The 7,818-nt window shown below is 58.6% G+C and overlaps 1 protein-coding gene across 3 annotated transcripts in view; it reads left to right on the top strand.

Moving 5' to 3' along the window:
- Positions 1–1,465: 1,465 nt before the first annotated feature.
- Positions 1,466–7,818, top strand: part of zfand4 (zinc finger, AN1-type domain 4) — an 87,301-nt gene continuing 80,948 nt past the window's right edge. For 2 of the 3 annotated variants that reach the window (XM_060854033.1, XM_060854035.1), the window contains exon 1: positions 1,466–1,556. The gene's annotated coding sequence lies outside the window, so the exon portion shown is untranslated. The remainder of the gene's footprint in view (positions 1,557–7,818) is intronic. The other variant, XM_060854034.1, reaches the window with a different exon arrangement.

The following is a 7,818-nucleotide window of genomic DNA, read 5'->3' as shown; positions in this document are numbered from 1 at the left end:
TGAGCCCCCTGTCCCATGGACTGTACTGGGTCAGTGAGTCTCACTGAGCCCCCTGTCCCGTGGACTGTACTGGGTCAGTGAGTCTCACTGAGCTCCCTGTCCCATGGTCTGTACTGGGTCAGTGGGTCTCACTGAGCTCCCTGTCCCATGGACTGTACTGGGTCAGTGGGTCTCACTGAGCTCCCTGTCCCATGGTCTGTGCTGGGTCAGTGAGTCTCACTGAGCTCCCTGTTCCATGGACTGTACTGGGTCAGTGAGTCTCACTGAGCTCCCTGTCCCATGGTCTGTACTGGGTCAGTGGGTCTCACTGAGCTCCCTGTCCCATGGTCTGTGCTGGGTCAGTGAGTCTCACTGAGCCCCCTGTCCCATGGACTGTACTGGGTCAGTGGGTCTCACTGAGCTCCCTGTCCCATGGACTGTACTGGGTCAGTGGGTCTCACTGAGCTCCCTGTCCCATGGACTGTACTGGGTCAGTGGGTCTCACTGAGCTCCCTGTCCCATGGACTGTACTGGGTCAGTGAGTCTCACTGAGCTCCCTGTCCCATGGACTGTGCTGGGTCACTGAGTCTCACTGAGCCCCCTGTCCCATGGTCTGTACTGGGTCAGTGGGTCTCACCGAGCTCCCTGTCCCATGGTCTGTACTGGGTCAGTGAGTCTCACTGAGCTCCCTACCCCATGGTCTGTGCTGGGTCAGTGGGTCTCACTGAGCTCCCTGCCCCATGGGCTGTCCTGGGTCAGTGAGTCTGACTGAGCTCCCTGCCCCATAGACTGCATTGGGTCAGTGGGTCTCACTGAGCTCCCTGTCCCATGGGCTGTACTGGGTCAGTGGGTCTCACTGAGCTCCCTGTCCCATGGTCTGTGCTGGGTCAGTGGGTCTCACTGAGCTCCCTGTCCCATGGACTGTGCTGGGTCACTGAGTCTCACTGAGCCCCCTGTCCCATGGTCTGTACTGGGTCAGTGAGTCTCACTGAGCTCCCTGTCCCATGGTCTGTACTGGGTCAGTGAGTCTCACTGAGCTCCCTACCCCATGGTCTGTGCTGGGTCAGTGAGTCTCACTGAGCTCCCTGCCCCATGGGCTGTCCTGGGTCAGTGAGTCTCACTGAGCCCCCTGTCCCATGGGCTGCATTGGGTCAGTGAGTCTCACTGAGCCCCCTGTCCCATGGACTGTCCTGGGTCAGTGGTGAGTTGTTTGTGGGTGGGGGAAGGGGAGGGGGAGGGGGGAGGGGGGTGGTCACGTGCTCATTGTTGTTGGAGATGCGGGCCTCATCCGGGACCTGCGGCACGGCATATCATTTCAGTCCCCGCCCCTTTCCTCCATGACCCCGATGTCTCATTGGTCATTCACCGTGTTGACGATTCAGAGGAGACCCTCCTCCAGTGTTGCCTCACCCACCATTGGCTAAGCCCGCCATCAGTCTCGCTGACGTCACTCCCTTTGTCCCCGCCCCTCGGCTGTGAGCAGGTGTGGTTGAGGCGGCAGCGGGGCGGTGGGTGGAGCGCTTTCCTGACCCGGAGGAGGCCGGAGGATGTGAGGGAGCGGCGGGCGATGGAGCCCGGTGAGTGTGCGCCTGGTACTCCGCTCCTTCCCGGGGTTGGGCTGTCACATTGTCGCCGGGCCCCGCGGTGGTGTTTCCGGGCAGTGATCCCTGAGGGGGTGGGGTTGTGTATAACACATCTCTCCCCTGGGGTGGGGAGTGTGTGTGTGTATAGCTGGTACAGATCCCCTGGGGTGGGGAGTGTGTGTGTGTGTGTGTGTGTGTGTGTGTGTGTGTGTGTGTGTGCGCATAGCTGGTACAGATCCCCTGGGGTGGGGAGTGTGTGTGTGTGGGTGTGTGTGTGGGTGTGTGTGTGTAGCAGGTGCTGATCCCCTGGGGGTGGAGAGTGTGTGTGTGTGTGTGTGTGTAGCAGGTGCTGATCCCCTGGGGGTGGGGAGTGTGTGTGTGTGTGTAGCAGTTACTGATCCCCTGGGGGTGGAGAGTGTGTGTGTGTGTGTGTGTAGCAGGTGCTGATCCCCTGGGGGTGGAGAGTGTGTGTGTGTGTAGCAGTTACTGATCCCCTGGGGGTGGAGAGTGTGTGTGTGTGTAGCAGTTACTGATCCCCTGGGGGTGGAGAGTGTGTGTGTGTGTAGCAGTTACTGATCCCCTGGGGGTGGAGAGTGTGTGTGTGTGTAGCAGTTACTGATCCCCTGGGGGTGGAGAGTGTGTGTGTGTGTAGCAGTTACTGATCCCCTGGGGGTGGAGAGTGTGTGTGTGTAGCAGTTACTGATCCCCTGGGGGTGGAGAGTGTGTGTGTGTGTGCATAGCTGGTACAGATCCCCTGGGGGTGGGGAGTGTGTGTGTGTGTGTAGCAGTTACTGATCCCCTGGGGGTGGAGAGTGTGTGTGTGTGTGTGTGTGTGTGTGTGTGTAGCAGTTACTGATCCCCTGGGGGTGGAGAGTGTGTGTGTGTGTGTGTAGCAGTTACTGATCCCCTGGTGGTGGAGAGTGTGTGTGTGTGTGTGTGTGTGTGTGTGTAGCAGTTACTGATCCCCTGGGGGTGGAGAGTATGTGTGTGTGTGTGTGTGTGTAGCAGTTACTGATCCCCTGGGGGTGGAGAGTATGTGTGTGTGTGTGTGTAGCAGTTACTGATCCCCTGGGGGTGGAGAGTGTGTGTGTGTGTGGGTGTGTGTGTGTAGCAGGTGCTGATCCCCTGGAGATTGGGGAGTGTGTGTGTGTGTGTGTGTGTGTGTGTGTGTGTGTATAGCTGGTACAGATCCCCTGGGGTGGGGAGTGTGTGTGTGTGTGTGTGTGTAGCAGGTGCTGATCCCCTGGGGGTGGGGAGTGTGTGTGTGTGTGTGTGTGTGTAGCAGTTACTGATCCCCTGGGGGTGGAGAGTGTGTGTGTGTGTGTGTGTGTGTGTGTGTGTGCATAGCTGGTACAGATCCCCTGGGGGTGGGGAGTGTGTGTGTGTGGGTGGGTGTGTGTAGCAGGTGCTGATCCCCTGGGGATTGGGGAGTGTGTGTGTGTGTGTGTAGCAGACGCTGATCCCCTGGGGGTGGGGAGTGTGTGTGTGTGTGTGTAGCAGGTGCTGAGCCCCTGGGGGTGGAGAGTGTGTGTGGGTGTGTGCATAGCTGGTACAGATCCCCTGGGGGTGGGGAGTGTGTGTGTGTGTGGGTGTGTGTGTGTAGCAGGTGCTGATCCCCTGGGGATTGGGGAGTGTGTGTGTGTGTGTGTGTGTATAGCTGGTACAGATCCCCTGGGGTGGGGAGTGTGTGTGTGTGTGTGTGTGTGTGTGTGTGTGTGTAGCAGGTGCTGATCCCCTGGGGGTGGGGAGTGTGTGTGTGTGTGTGTGTGTGTGTGTGTGTATAGCTGGTACAGATCCCCTGGGGTGGGGAGTGTGTGTGTGTGTGTAGCAGGCGCTGATCCCCTGGGGGTGGAGAGTGTGTGTGTGTCTGTGTGTAGCAAGTACTGATCCCCTGGGTGTGGAGAGTGAGTGTGTGTGTGTGTATAGCTGGTACAGATCCCCTGGGGTGGGGAGTGTGTGTGTGTGTGTGTGTGTGTGTGTGTGTGTGTGTGGCAGGTACATTCCCCACCCCCAGGGCTTCAGTGTATGTGTGTGCGTGTGCGCGTAGCTGGTACCGATCCCGTGGAGGTGGGGAGTGTGTGTGTGTGTAGCAGGTACTGATCACCTGGGGGTGGGGAGTGTGTGTGTGTAGCAGGTACATTCCCCACCCCCAGGGCATCAGTGTGTGTGTGTGTGTGTAGCAGGTACTGATTGCCTGGGAGCGGGGAGTTTGTTTTAGTGTGTGTGTGTGTAGCAGGTACTGATCCCCTGGGGGAGGGGAGTGTGTGTGTGTGTGTGTGTGTGTGTGTGTGTGTGTGTAGCAGGTGCATTCCCCACCCCCCCAGGGGATCAGTGTGTGTGTGTGCGCCCGTAGCTGGTACTGATCCCCTGGGGGAAGGGAGTGTGTGTATGTGTGTGTGTGTGCGTAGCAGGTACCGATCCCCTGGTGGTGGGGAGTGTGTGTGTGTGTAGCAGGTACTGATTCCCTGGGGGTGGGCAGTGTGTGTGTTTGCGTGCGTGCGTAGCTGGTAGTGATTCCCTGGGGGTGGGGAGTGTGTGTGTGTGCGCGCGCATGCGTAGCTGGTTATAAATCCCCTGGGGGTGGGGGGTGTGTGTGTGTAGCAGGTATTGATTCCCTGGGGGTGGGCATTGTGTGTGTGTGGGTGTGTGCGTGCGCATAGCAGGCACCGATCCCCTGGGGGTGGGGAGTGTGTGGGTGCGCGTGCGTGCGCGCGTGCAGCTGGTACTGAATCCCTGGGGCGTGTGGCAAGTGCTGATCCCCTGGGGGTGTGGAGTGTGTGTGTGTGTGTGTGTGCGTGTAGCAGGTGCTGATCCCTTGGGGTGGGGAGTGTGTGTGTTTGTGTGTGTGTGTGTAGCAGGTACCGATCCCGTGGGGGTGGGGAGTGTCTGTCTGTGTGTGTGTGTGTGTGTGTGTGTGTGTGTGCGTAGCAGGTACTGATCCCCTGGGGGTGGGGTGTGTGTGTGTGTGTGTGTGTGTGTGTGTGTGTGTGTAGCAGGTACAATCCCCACCCCCAGGGGATCTGTGTGTGTGTAGCAGGTACTGATCCCCTGGGGGTGGGGAGTGTGTGTGTAGCAGGCACTGATCCCCTGGGGGTGGGGAGTGTGTGTGTGTAGCAGGCACTGATCCTGTGGGGGTGGGGAGTTTGTGTGTGTGTGTGTGTGTGTGTGTGTGTGTGAGTGTGTGTGCGCGCGCATAGCAGGTACTGATTCCATGGGGGTGGAGTGTGTGTGTGTGTGTGTGTGCATAGCAGGTACTGATCCCATGGGGGTGGGGTGTTTGTGTGTGTGTGTGTGTGTGTGTGTGTGTGGCAGTTACTGATTCCCTGGAGGTGGGGAGTGTGTCTTTGTTTGGCAGTTATTAATCCCCTGGGGGTGGGGAGTGTGTGTGTGTGTGTGTGTGTAGCAGGTGCTGATCCCCTGGGGGTGGGGAGTGTGTGTGTGTGTGTGTAGCAGTTACTGATCCCCTGGGGGTGGAGAGTGTGTGTGTGTGTGTGTGTGTGTGTGTGTGTGTGTGTGCATAGCTGGTACAGATCCCCTGGGGGTGGGGAGTGTGTGTGTGTGGGTGTGTGTGTGTAGCAGGTGCTGATCCCCTGGGGATTGGGGAGTGTGTGTGTGTGTGTGTAGCAGGCGCTGATCCCCTGGGGGTGGGGAGTGTGTGTGTGTGTGTAGCAGTTACTGATCCCCTGGGGGTGGAGAGTGTGTGTGTGTGTGTGTGTAGCAGTTACTGATCCCCTGGGGGTGGAGAGTGTGTGTGTGTGTGTGTGTGTGTGTGTGTGTGTAGCAGTTACTGATCCCCTGGGGGTGGAGAGTGTGTGTGTGTGTGTGTGTGTGTGTAGCAGTTACTGATCCCCTGGGGGTGGAGAGTGTGTGTGTGTGTGTGTGTAGCAGTTACTGATCCCCTGGGGGTGGAGTGTGTGTGTGTGTGTGTAGCAGTTACTGATCCCCTGGGGGTGGAGAGTGTGTGTGTGTGTGTGTGCATAGCTGGTACAGATCCCCTGGGGGTGGAGAGTGTGTGTGTGTGTGGGTGTGTGTGTGTAGCAGGTGCTGATCCCCTGGAGATTGGGGAGTGTGTGTGTGTGTGTGTGTGTGTGTGTATAGCTGGTACAGATCCCCTGGGGTGGGGAGTGTGTGTGTGTGTAGCAGGTGCTGATCCCCTGGGGGTGGGGAGTGTGTGTGTGTGTGTGTAGCAGTTACTGATCCCCTGGGGGTGGAGAGTATGTGTGTGTGTGTGTGTGTGTGTGTGTGTGTGTGTAGCAGTTACTGATCCCCTGGGGGTGGAGAGTGTGTGTGTGTGGGTGTGTGTGTGTAGCAGGTGCTGATCCCCTGGGGATTGGGGAGTGTGTGTGTGTGTGTGTGTAGCAGGCGCTGATCCCCTGGGGGTGGGGAGTGTGTGTGTGTGTGTGTGTAGCAGGTGCTGATCCCCTGGGGGTGGAGAGTGTGTGTGTGGGTGTGTGCATAGCTGGTACAGATCCCCTGGGGGTGGGGAGTGTGTGTGTGTGTGTGTGTGTGTGTGTGTGCATAGCTGGTACAGATCCCCTGGGGGTGGGGAGAGTGTGTGTGTGTGTGTGTGTGTGTGTGTGTGTGTGTGTAGCAGGTGCTGATCCCCTGGGGGTGGGGAGTGTGTGTGTGTGTAGCAGGCGCTGATCCCCTGGGGGTGGGGGAGTGTGTGTGTGTGTGTAGCAGGTGCTGATCCCCTGGGGGTGGGGAGTGTGTGTGTATCGCAGGCGCTGATCCCCTGGGTGTGGAGAGTGAGTGTGTGTGTGTATAGCTGGTACAGATCCCCTGGGGTGGGGAGTGTGTGTGTGTGTGTGTGTGTGTGTGTGTGTGTGTGTGGGGCAGGTACATTCCCCACCCCCAGGGCTTCAGTGTATGTGTGTGCGTGTGCGCGTAGCTGGTACCGATCCCGTGGAGGTGGGGAGTGTGTGTGTGTGTAGCAGGTACTGATCACCTGGGGGTGGGGAGTGTGTGTGTGTAGCAGGTACATTCCCCACCCCCAGGGCATCTGTGTGTGTGTGTGTGTGTGTGTGTGTGTGTGTGTGTGTGTGTGTGTGTGTGTGTAGCAGGTACTGATTGCCTGGGAGTGGGGAGTTTGTTTTTGTGTGTGTGCGCCCGTAGCTGGTACTGATCCCCTGGGGGAGGGGAGTGTGTGTATGTGTGTGTGTGTGCGTAGCAGGTACCGATCCCCTGGTGGTGGGGAGTGTGTGTGTGTGTAGCAGGTACTGATTCCCTGGGGGTGGGCAGTGTGTGTGTTTGCGTGCGTGCGTAGCTGGTAGTGATTCCCTGGGGGTGGGGAGTGTGTGTGTGTGTGCGCGCATGCGTAGCTGGTTATAAATCCCCTGGGGGTGGGGGGTGTGTGTGTGTAGCAGGTATTGATTCCCTGGGGGTGGGCATTGTGTGTGTGTGGGTGTGTGCGTGCGCATAGCAAGCACCGATCCCCTGGGGGTGGGGAGTGTGTGGGTGCGCGTGCGTGCGCGCGTGCAGCTGGTACTGAATCCCTGGGGCGTGTGGCAAGTGCTGATCCCCTGGGGGTGTGGAGTGTGTGTGTGTGTGCGTGTAGCAGGTGCTGATCCCTTGGGGGTGGGGAGTGTGTGTGTTTGTGTGTGTGTGTGTGTGTGTGTAGCAGGTACCGATCCCGTGGGGGTGGGGAGTGTCTGTCTGTGTGTGTGTGTGTGTGTGTGCGTAGCAGGTACTGATCCCCTGGGGGTGGGGAGTGTGTGTATGTGTGGCAGGTACATTCCCCACCCCCAGGGCATCTGTGTGTGTGTGTGTATAGCAGGTACAATCCCCACCCCCAGGGGATCTGTATGTGTGTAGCAGGCACTGATCCCCTGGGGGTGGGGAGTGTGTGTGTGTAGCAGGCACTGATCCTGTGGGGGTGGGGAGTTTGTGTGTGTGTGTGTGTGTGTGTGTGTGAGTGTGTGTGCGCGCGCATAGCAGGTACTGATTCCATGGGGGTGGAGTGTGTGTCTGTGTGTGTGTGTGTGTGTGTGTGCATAGCAGGTACTGATCCCATGGGGGTGGGGTGTTTGTGTGTGTGTGTGTGTGTGGCAGTTACTGATTCCCTGGAGGTGGGGAGTGTGTCTTTGTTTGGCAGTTATTAATCCCCTGGGGGTGGGGAGTGTGTGTCTGTGCATAGCAGGTACTGATCCCATGGGGGTGGAGTGTGTGTATGTGCGTGCGTGTAGCAGGTGCTGATCCCCTGGGGGTGGGGAGTGTGTGTGTGTGTGTGTGTGTGTGCGTGCGCGTGCGTGTAGCA

Source organism: Hemiscyllium ocellatum, chromosome 43 (assembly GCF_020745735.1).
Source record: "Hemiscyllium ocellatum isolate sHemOce1 chromosome 43, sHemOce1.pat.X.cur, whole genome shotgun sequence".
NCBI lineage: Eukaryota > Metazoa > Chordata > Chondrichthyes > Orectolobiformes > Hemiscylliidae > Hemiscyllium > Hemiscyllium ocellatum.
Note: the sequence above shows the minus strand (reverse complement) of the source record. Positions and strands in the feature narration are given on the sequence as shown.